The following is a 10,296-nucleotide window of genomic DNA, read 5'->3' as shown; positions in this document are numbered from 1 at the left end:
CTGGCCAGTACTTCAATACCCTGCAGCTTTAGCGTGGGGAAAGGTTAGGGTGTCTCAGTCCCATGGACAGAGATGTCTCTGTAATGGTAGATGAGCCAGACAGGCAGGCTCTGCTGGAGCACTGGTCTCTTGCTACTTCCTGCTGCACAGGGGCAGCCTGTGGCTCTGGATCTTCATTGTCCTTCCTGCAAAGCCTTTATTTTATATAATCACCTCAATACAGTTATCGTAGCTAAAATAATGGTAACTCCTTAATGTTATCAAATTCCAATCACTGTTCAAATTTCCAATTGTCTCATAAATGTGATAAATTAAAAAAATCGGAATGTTTCAATCAGGATCCAGGGAAAGTCTACACAGTATGATTGTCTTCTGAGTCTCTTTTCTAATGTGTGTGTGTATGTGTGTGTGTGCACATGTGTGAACACCTTTTAAAAGACTGAGATGGCTGGGCACAGTGGCTCACACCTGTAATCCCAGCACTTTGGGAGGCTGAGGCGGGTGGATCACCAGAGGTCGGGAGTTCAATATCAGCCTGACTAACATGGTGAAACCCCATCTCTACTAAATACACAAAATTAGCTGGGTGTGGTGGTGCACACCTGTAATCCCAGCTACTAGGGAGGCCGAGGCAGGAGAATCGCTTGAACTCGGAGGCAGAGGTTGCAGTGAGCCAGAATTGAGCCACTGCACTCCAGCCTGGGTGACAGAGTGAGACTTGGTCTCAAAAAAAAAAAAAAAAAAAAAAAAAAGAAGACTGAGATGTATTTAACATGGAGTGAAATGCTCAGATCTCAAGTACACTATTCCATCAGGTGGTGTTTTTGGTTTTGTTTTTTTGTCACTTAGTCTTGATGAATACATTTCCATATATAGAACATTTCTATCAGGCCACAAAGTTCCCTCATGCCTCTTCCCAGTCAGTCCTTCCATAAGCAACCAGTAATGTAATTTCTATAGCTGGGTTTTCCCAGTTTTTTAAATACAGATGCCTAGAACATTCTTGTTTTTATTTCTGTTGGATAAACACCTAGAGGTGGATTTGCTGGGTCATAGGGTACATGTATAGTCAACTTTTCTTTTTATTTTTTTTAGAGATGGGGTCTTGCTCTCTTGCCCAGAGTGAAGTGCTGTGGTATGATCATGGCTCACTGCAGCCTGGAATTCCTGGGCTCAAGTGATCCTTCCCTCTCAGCCTCTCAAGTAGCTGGGATTACAGCTGCGAGGGAGCCATGCCTAATTTATTTATTTTTAAATTTATTTTTATTTTTTGAGACAGAGTCTGGCTCTGTCACCCAGACTGGAGTGCAGAGGTGCAATCTCAGCTCACTGCAACCTCCGCCTCCCAGGTTCAAGCGATTCTCCTACCTCTGCCTCCTGAGTAGCTGGGATTACAGGCACATGCCACCACACCCGGCTAATTTTTGTATTTCTAGTAGAGGCGGTTTTCGCCACGTTGGCCAGGCTGGTCTCAAACTCATGACCTCAAGTGATCTGTGTGCCTTGGCCTCCCAAAGTGCTGGGGTTACAAGTATGCGCCACTGTGCCTGGTCGCTTTGCCTGATTTATATTCAACTTTTTTTTTTTTTTTTTTGGCAGAGTCTTGCTCTGTCTCCCAGGCTGGAGTGCAGTGGCGCGGCCTCAGCTCACTGCAAGCCCCGCCTCCTGGGTTCATGCCATTCTCTTGCCTTAGCCTCTCGAATTGCTGGGACTACAGGCGCCCGCCACCACACCTGGCTAATTTTTTGTATTTTTAGTAGAAATGGAGTTTCACCATATTAGCCAGGATGGTCTTGATCTCCTGACCTCATGATCCACCCGCCTTGGCCTCCCAAAGTGCTGGGATTATAGGCTTGAGCCACCGTGCCTGGCCTATATTCAACTTTTTAAGAAGCTACCGAAGAGCTTTCAAAATGGTTGTACTATTTTACACTCGCATCAGCAATATGTGAGTGTTCTCATTGCTCCACATCCTCTCCAACATTTGTATTGTCAGTTCTCTTTTTTTTTTGAGATGGAGTTTTGCTGTCCCCTAAGCTAGAGTGCAATGGCTCGATCTCGGCTCACTGCAACCTCCGCCTCCCGGGTTCAAGCAATTCTCCTGCTTCAGTCTCCTGAGTAGCTGGGATTACAGGCAAGCACCACCATGCCCAGCTAATTTTTGTATTTTTAGGAGAGATGGGATTTCACCATGTTGGTCAGGCTGGTCTTGAACTCCTGACCTCATGATCTGCCCGCCTTGGCCTCCCAAAGTGCTGGGATTACAGGTGTGAACCACCGCGCCCCTATCTTTGTTTTATTTTTGCAATTTATGTATTAAAGAAAATCAGTTGTTCCTCCTGTAGTTTTCCATAATTTGGATTTTGCTATTGCCTTCATATGATGTCATTTAATGTTTCTCTCCTCCATATTTCTGGCATGTTGGATCTAGAGGCTTGATGAGATTCAGGTTCAAATTTTGGGGGAGTTTGGGGGGACGACTACTTCATAGGCAGTGTTGTATTCTTCTATCAGGAGGACCATGATATTTGGTTATCTCTTTCTTTGTGATGTTAGGAGTCATAAATGATATTTAATCATTACCGTTTGAAAAATGATGATATCAAATTCAATTATTCCATCTTCACGTGTTAGCTGGAATATATATAAAGAGAAACTTCCTATTCTCTAATATTTGTTTACTAATGATAGGGTACATACAGGAAAGACAGGATATATGCTTATTTCCCTTTATTTACCAGTTTTCAAAAGGATGAGTTGGTTCCCTAGCATCCTCCAACAATGACCAATATTTAAAGTCTCATTATTTAATGTATTTAAATATCATTAATATGCTTCAATCCATTGCAGTTATTATTCTTTTTGTTTGTTTGTTTGAGACGGAGTTGAGCTCTTGTTGCCCAGGCTGGAGTGTAATGGCGCAGTCTCAGCTCACCACAGCCTCTACCTCCCAGGTTCAAATGCTTCTCCCACCTCAGCCTCCCGAGTAACTGGGATTACAGGCATGAGCCACCACACCCAGCTAATTTTTATTTTTAGTAGAGACGAGGTTTCTCCATGTTAGTCAGGCTGGTCTCGAACTCCCAACCTCAGGTGATCCACCCACCTCAGCCTCCCAAAGTGCTGGGATTACAGGTGTGAGCCACCGCGCCCGGCCACAGTTATTATTCTTATTGATATTCAAATTGTTCCATATTTGGCCAGTGAGTGCCTCTTCAGGTTGGTTCCTAAATCCTTTTGACATATTCCTAGTAATCTCTGATAGCTTACTTGCTATCTGATGGGATAAAATTTTCCAAATTCATTTTTCACTTTTTCTGCCCCAGACCTGGATTCAGCCATTTCCTCAAAGCTCTCTGATTCCTTTTAATTGGAAACGATTTTTAGAGACAGTAATGGGTGCGTAGGGGAGGTAAAACATTACCTCTGCTCTTTTGGGGTCTCTCGTCGGGCCTGATAATTAATTTGGCATTAGATAGACTAACAAAACAGAAACATACAAATTTATTTACTGTAAGTTTTCTGTGACAGAGGAGCCCTCATAAGGATGTTAAACCGAAAGAACTGACAAAACCTAAATAATTTAATACAACATTAAACAATTGTGGAAAAGTAATGAAAATGTATGTGGAGGCTAAAGGAAGATAACAATTATTTTAATAACGTCTGTTTGTACAGGATTCTCTCAGTCTCAACCTCCCATCCTTGATGATAAGAATGCTTCTTTTCTCCCAGTATAGGGAGAGCAGCTCTCACATGGTAATTTCATCTCTTGTTTTTAAGAAAAAGAAGGGAGATCAGGCCCGGTGTAGTGGCTCACGCCTATAATCCCAGCACTTTGGGAGGCCAAGGCAGGTGGATCACTTGAACTCAGGAGTTCAGACCAGCCTGGTCAACATTGTGAAACCCCATCTCTACTAAAAATACAAAAAATGAGCTGAGTGTGGTGGTACACACCTGTAATCCTAGCGACTTGGGAGGCTGAGGCAGGAGAATTGCCTGAACCTGGGAGGTGGAGGTTGCAATGAGCCAAGATTGTGACACTGTACTCCATCCTAGGTGACAGAGTGAGACTCCATCTTAAAAAAAAAAAAAAAAAAAAAAAAGGAGATCAGAATGTCCTTGTATCTGCTATTTATTGTTTTTAACTCAAAACAGTCAACATGCCAGCATGGCATATTTTGCAGTGGGATATTCTGAACTCCTTCAGGTGCCAGGAGTACTTATAGCTACTGAGATATTTTTGATTCTAGACACTTTAGGTGGACAGAGAAAAGGATTTTTTTTAAATAAAATATATTACAAGTTCATATTGGTATTATGGTATTTTTTTTAAGAAAATTCTGGTGTGGTGGCTCATGCCTGTAATCCCAGCACTTTCGGAGGCCGAGGCAGGCAGATCACCTGAGGTCGGTAGTTTGAGGCCAGCCTGACCAACATGGAAAAACCCCGCCTCTACTAAAAATACAAAAAATTAGCCAGGTGTGGTGGCGCATGCCTGTAGTCCTAGCTACTTGGGAAGCTGAGGCAGGAGAATCTCTTAAACCCAGAAGGCAGAGGTTGCAGTGAGCCGAGATAACGCCATTGCACTCCAGCCTGGGGAACAAGAGTGAAACTCCGTCTCAAAAAAAAAAAAAAGAAAAAGAAAAGAAAATAATCCTCCGTCCCCATCACCTCCCTGAAAATAGTATACCACCCCTTCCTATTGACATTAGGCTTTGCCCTGAGACTTTTTCATCTCATTCATGACAACCATTGACTTAGGGCTTGAACATGTGACTTGCTTTGACCAATGGTATATTAGCACATATGACTGCAAAGGTTGGTAATGTGCTTGTGCATATGGGCTTGCCCTCTTCTGCCTCTGTCATTGCCATGAGAAGAACGTGCCACAAGTAGCCTATTGCTTTCAGAATAATGAAAGATACATCTTGTAGACCTGAATCAAACCTGCAATCTGGAGCTAAGCCCAGCTGAGCCTAGCCTAAATTGTTCAAATGCCAGTCAACCTGTAGAATGTAGCTTAAAGCAGAAGCACAGATATATGAATGAGAAATAAATGCTTAGGGTTATAAGTCATTGATGTTTAGAGTGGTTTGTTATGCAGCATAATTAGGTATATAGCAGACTAATACAAATATTTACAAGCTAAATTCAAGATTATAGGAATAATAGAATTGGTATCTCACAAAATTATTCATTCTCATTCCAAAATGTGCACACAGCAGTCTCAGAATGATAATACCAATACTGCTGCTAATAATATGATTATTCAAATCAGTTTAAGCTTTTATTTTTTGCAATCTTTAATCTTTAGGATATATCCCTTTATTGATGTACAGTGAACACTTTCTGTTATGAAGTCATTTGGAATGGTTTTTATGTGTGGTTATGCCACAACTGGATATGCATTAAGTACTCTCTGTTTGATTTTATTTTGGGAAATTTCCCCTTAAAATTCGATTTTTCTAAATGATTCTATAAAATGTGTACTTGCTTACAAAGTAAAATCTCTGGAACAAGTTATTTCAGTGAAGTCTACCTTCTATTCTAGCTACCCTCACCTTATTCTTTCCCTCTCCCATAATTAACTACTTAAAAAATTTTATGATTTACTGTTTGTTTTAATTGTGCCCGGGTTTTAATTTATAGAGGTGACTGAGTGATGATACAGAGAGGACAATGCCATTGAAAGAAGCCTTTTTTTTGAGACAGAGTCTCAAACTCCAGCCTAGAGTGCAGTGGCGCCATCTTGGCTCACTGCAACCTCTGCCTCCCAGGTTCAAGCGATTCTCCTGCCTCAGCCTCCTGAATAGCTGGGACCATAGGAATGTGCCTCCAGGCCCAGCTAATTTTTGTATTTTTAGTAGAGAAGGGGCTTCACCATGTTGGCCAGGATGGTCTCGATCTCCTGACCTTTTTTTTTTTTTTTTGAGATGGCGTCTCACCCTGCAACCCAGGCTGGAGTGCAGTGACACGATCTCGGCTCACTGCAACCTCTGCCTTCTGGGTTCAAGAGATTCTCCTGCCTCAGCCTCTCAAGTAGCTGGGACTACAGGCATGTGCTACCACGCCCGGCTAATTTTTTGTACATTTAGTAGAGACAGGGTTTCACTGTGTTAGCTAAGACGTTCTCGATCTCCTGACCTCATGATCCCCCACCTTGGCCTCCCAAAGTGCTGGGATTACAGGCATGAGCCACCGCACCCAGCAAGAAGTCTTATTACATACAGTTCCCGAAGAGAAGGGGCCACACCATGACACACAGGGCCACATGAGGAAGTACCAGGATTGGTCAGGAGGCAGAAGGAGCAAAGAAGAGAAGTGTGGCCCAGAGCTTTTATTGTCATTTCTATGGAAAGGAAGGGACGAGGCAGGGCATAGGCAAATTTGAGCAAATTTAGGATTGTATAGCTTAAAATCATTTCAGTTGGCTCAGGGTCACAGAATTGGTCTCTGATCATCTGGCACCTGGCCCTGATTTAGAGCAGGGAAATGTTCACTTGGTGTCCAAGAGTAAGTTAAAGTGGTTGCAAATATGTGCTTTGGTTGGTTGGTTTGCATAAGAAAGGTGAGTCTGCAGGGCGGGTGGCTCAAGCCAGTAATCCCAGCAATTTGGGAGGCCAAGGAGGGTGGATCACCGGAGGGTGGATCACCTGAGGTCAGGGGTTTGAGCCCAGTCTGACCAACATAGTGAAACCCCATCTCTACTAAAAATACAAAATTAACCGGCCTGTAATCCCAGCTACTCGGGAGACTGAGGCAGGAAAATCGCTTGAACCCAGGAGGCGGAAGTTGCTGTGAGCCGAGATCATGCCATTGCATTCCAGCCTAGGGGACAAGAGCGAGACTTCATTTCAAAAAAAAAAAAAAAAAAAAGAAGTGGGATATGAAATTTAAGCTATAAATACGGTCTTTACTCCTTATTCCAGGAATCTGCTTGTTCTGAAAGCTGGACTGGCTTGAATAAGGCTTTATGGCAATTTACTGGGGAGGACCTATCAAGATTCCTATAAATATTCACTCAATAAAACTGACCAAAACAAGATGTTCAATAAAGGGATCTCATGGTTAAAAAAATAAAATTAGGGCCGGGCGCGGTGGCTCAAGCCTGTAATCCCAGCACTTTGGGAGGCCGAGACGGGCGGATCACGAGGTCAGAAGATCGAGACCATCCTGGCTAATACAGTGAAACCCTGTCTCTACTTAAAAATACAAAAACTAGCCGGGCGACGAGGCGGGCGCCTGTGGTCCCAGCTACTCGGGAGGCTGAGGCAGGAGAATGGCGTAAACCTGGGAGGCGGAGCTTGCAGTGAGCTGAGATCCGGCCACTGCACTTCCAGCCTGGGTGGCAGAGCGAGACTCCGTCTCAAAAAAAAAATAAAATAAAATAAAATAAAATTAGGCCGTGCACGGAGGCTCACGTCTGTAATCCCAGCACTTTGGGAGGCCAAGACGGGTGGATCACGAGGTCAGAAGATCGAGACCATCTTGGCTAACATGGTGAAACCCTGTCTCTACTAAAAATACAAAAAATTAGCCAGATATGGTGGCAGGCGCCTGTAGTCCCAGCTACTCGGGAGGCTTGAGGCAGGAGAAGGGTGTGAACCCAGGAGGTGGAGTTTGCAGTGAGTCGAGATCGCACCAGTGCACTCCAGCCTGGGCGACAGAGCAATACTCTGTCTCAAAAAAATATAAATAAATAAATAAATAAAATTAAACCAAACCAAAACAACAACAATAAAACATGATTCTTTTATCCTTCTATGGAGATTACTTCATGATAATAAAGTGATAGTTGTAATTTCTCTCTCTCTTTCTTTCTCTCTCTCTCTCTTTCTCCTTTCTTTCCTTCTCTCCTTTCTTCCTTTCTCTCTCTCTCTCTCTCCCTCTCTTTTTTGACGTGGGGTTGGTCTGGCTGTGTTTCCCAGGACGGAGTACATTGCCTCTTCACAGGCACGATCATGGCACAGCACAGCCTCCAACTCCTGGCTGGGTCTACAGGCCCACACGACCATCCCTGGCCTAATTTCTGCTTACAGTGGCACAGTATGCCAACATGTGGCTTTATAATTGTATAACCAGTTCCTTACTAAAGGATATTTGTATTGTTTCTATGTATTTCCATACTTTTCTGATACAAACATCCTGAAATAAATAACTGTGAGCATGACTTTCTTTTTTAGGTGGGTTAATTTATTTATTTATTTTTGCCTTTAATCTATACTTTTTTAAAAAAATTTTTTGTTTCCATAGGTTTTTGGGGAACAGGTGGTGTTTGGTTACATGATTACGTTCTTTAGTGGTGATTTGTGAGATTTTGGTGCGCCCATCACCCAAGCAGTATACAGTGAACCCAATTTGTAGTCTTATCCCTCACCCCCTCCCCATGCTTTCCCCAAGTCTTCAAAATTTATTGTATAATTCTTCTGCCTTTGCATTCTCATAGCTTAACTCCCACTTATGAGTGAGAACATACGATGTTTGGTTTTCCAATCCTGAGTTACTTTACTTAGAATCATAGTCTCCAGTCCCAACCAGGTTGCTGTGAATGCCATTAATTCATTCTTTTTTATGACTGAGTAGTATTCCATTATATACATATATGATGTTATATATATATCTCAAAGCACCTGGCTAATTTTTTGTATTTTTAGTAGAGATGGGGTTTCTCCATGTTAGTCAGTCTGGTCTCGAACTCCCAACCTCAGGTGATCCACCTGCCTTGGCCTCCCAAAGTGCTGGGATTACAGGCGTGAGCCACTGCACCTGACCACATATCACAGTTTCTTTATCCACTTGTTGACTGATGGGTATTTGGTCTGGTTCCACATTTTTGAAATTGTGAATTGTGCTGTTGTAAACGTGTGTGCAATTATCTTTTTCGTGTAATGACTTCTTTTCCTCTGGGTAGATACCCAGTAGTGGGATTGCTGGATCAAATGATAATTCTAGTTTTAGTTCTTTAAGGAATCTCCACACTGTTTTGCATAGTGGTTGTACTAATTTACATTCACACCAGCAGTGTAGTAGTGTTCCCTTTTCACCACATCCATGCTGACATCTATTTTTTTTTTATTTTTTGATTATGGCCATTCTTGTGGGAATAAGGTGGTATCGCATTGTGGTGTGGATTTGCATTTCCCTGGTCATTAGTGCTGCTGAGCATTTTTTCATGTTTGCTGACCATTTGTATATCTTCTTTTTTTTGTTGTTTTTTTGTTTTTTGTTTTTTTTTTGAGACGGAGTCTTGCTCTATCGCCCGGGCTGGAGTGCGGTGGCCAGATCTCAGCTCACTGCAAGCTCCGCCTCCCGGGTTCACGCCATTCTCCTGCCTCAGCCTCCGGAGTAGCTGGGACTACAAGTGCCCGCCACCTCGCCCGGCTATTTTTTGTATTTTTAGTAGAGACGGGGTTTCACCGGGTTAGCCAGGATGGTCTCGATCTCCTGACCTCGTGATCCGCCGGTCTCGGCCTCCCAAAGTGCTGGGATTACAGGCTTGAGCCACCGCGCCCGGCCTTGTATATCTTCTTTTGAGAATTGTCTATTCATGTCCTTAGCCCACTTTTTGATGGGATTGTTTGTTTTTTTCTTGCTAATTTGTTTGAGTTTGTGTAGATTCTGGATATTATTCCTTTGTCAGATTTTCTCCCACTCTGTGGGCTGTCTGTTTACTTTGCAGATGGGAGCTTTTGCTCTTTAGTTGGATTAAGTCCCACCTATTTGTCTTTGTTTTTATTGCATTTGCTTTTGGATTCTTGGTCATGAACTCCTTGCCCAAGCCAGTGTCTAGAAGGGTTTTTCTGATGTTACGTTGTAGAATTTTTTTGTTTGTTTGTTTTTTAGAAAACAATTTTATTGAGGTATAATGGACATACAGTAAACTGCATATATTTAAAATGTACAATTAGATAATTTTTGTACCCATTATATCATCACCACAAACAAGATCACGAACATATATCCATATCGCAAAATGCTTCCTCTATCCTTTTTTTTTTTTTTTTTTTGAGACAGAGTCTCACTCTATTGCCTAGACTGAAGTGCAGTGGCACAATCTCGGCTCACTGTAACCTCTGCCTTCCAAGTCCAAGTAATTCTCAGGCTTCAGACTCCCAAGTAGCTGGGATTACAGGCAAGCACCACCATGCCTGTCCAGTTTTTATACATTTAGTAGAAATGGGTTTTTACCATGTTGGCCAGGCTGGTCTCTAACCCCTGGCCTCAAGTGATCCACCTGCCTCGGCCTCCCAAAGTGCTGGGATTACAGGTGTTAGCCACTGCACCTGGCTTCAC

This window comes from Trachypithecus francoisi, unplaced genomic scaffold, assembly GCF_009764315.1.
Source record: "Trachypithecus francoisi isolate TF-2019V2 unplaced genomic scaffold, Tfra_2.0 Lachesis_group18, whole genome shotgun sequence".
NCBI lineage: Eukaryota > Metazoa > Chordata > Mammalia > Primates > Cercopithecidae > Trachypithecus > Trachypithecus francoisi.
Note: the sequence above shows the minus strand (reverse complement) of the source record.